The following is a 770-nucleotide window of genomic DNA, read 5'->3' on the forward strand; positions in this document are numbered from 1 at the left end:
CCATTCAGACTCTGAGAAATCATATTGACTTGCTGAGTCAATATTTTATTCTGAGCCAATATGGCATTCAGAGTATCAATTTTAAGAACTCCCTTCTTCATAGGCATCCCATTACTCACAGGATTCCTCTCAGAAGTGTACATGAACTGGTTATTAGCAACCATGTCAATGAGTTCTTGAGCTTCTGCAGGCATTTTCTTTAAGTGAATGGATCCACCTGCAGAGGTATCCAATGATATTTTAGCTAATTCAGACAGACCATCATAGAATATGTCCAGGATGGTCCATTCTGAAAGCATGTCAGAAGGACACTTTTTGGTTAGTTCTTTGTATCTCTCCCAAGCTTCATAGAGGGATTCACCTTCTTTCTGTCTGAAGGTCTGAACATCCACTCTAAGCTTACTCAGCTTTTGAGGAGGAAAGAACTTGGCTAAGAAAGTCTTGACCAGCTTATTCCAAGAGTTCAGGCTATCCTTAGGTTGAGAGTCCAACCATATTCTAGCTCTGTCTCTCACAGCAAAAGGGAAAAGCATGAGCCTGTAGACTTCAGGATTTACTCCATTAGTCTTAACAGTATCATAGATCTGCAAGAATTCAGTTAAGAACTGAAAAGGATCTTCAGATGGAAGTCCATGAAACTTGCAGTTCTGCTGCATCAAAGAAACTAATTGAGGTTTCAGCTCAAAATTGTTTGCTCCAATGGCAGGAATGGAGATGCTTCTTCCATGTAAATTGGAATTAGGTGCAGTAAAGTCACTAAGCATCCTCCT

The 770-nt window shown here is 40.1% G+C and overlaps 1 non-coding gene across 1 annotated transcript; it reads left to right on the forward strand.

Annotated features, from left to right (window-relative positions):
* Positions 1 to 293: 293 nt before the first annotated feature.
* Positions 294 to 401, forward strand: LOC148568941 (small nucleolar RNA R71). The gene has a single exon (XR_015882990.1). It is a non-coding gene; the product is annotated as a small nucleolar RNA R71 (small nucleolar RNA).
* Positions 402 to 770: the final 369 nt, after the last annotated feature.

This window comes from Arachis ipaensis, chromosome B4, assembly GCF_059453495.1.
Source record: "Arachis ipaensis isolate K30076 ecotype BB chromosome B4, ASM5945349v1, whole genome shotgun sequence".
Classification (NCBI taxonomy): domain Eukaryota; kingdom Viridiplantae; phylum Streptophyta; class Magnoliopsida; order Fabales; family Fabaceae; genus Arachis; species Arachis ipaensis.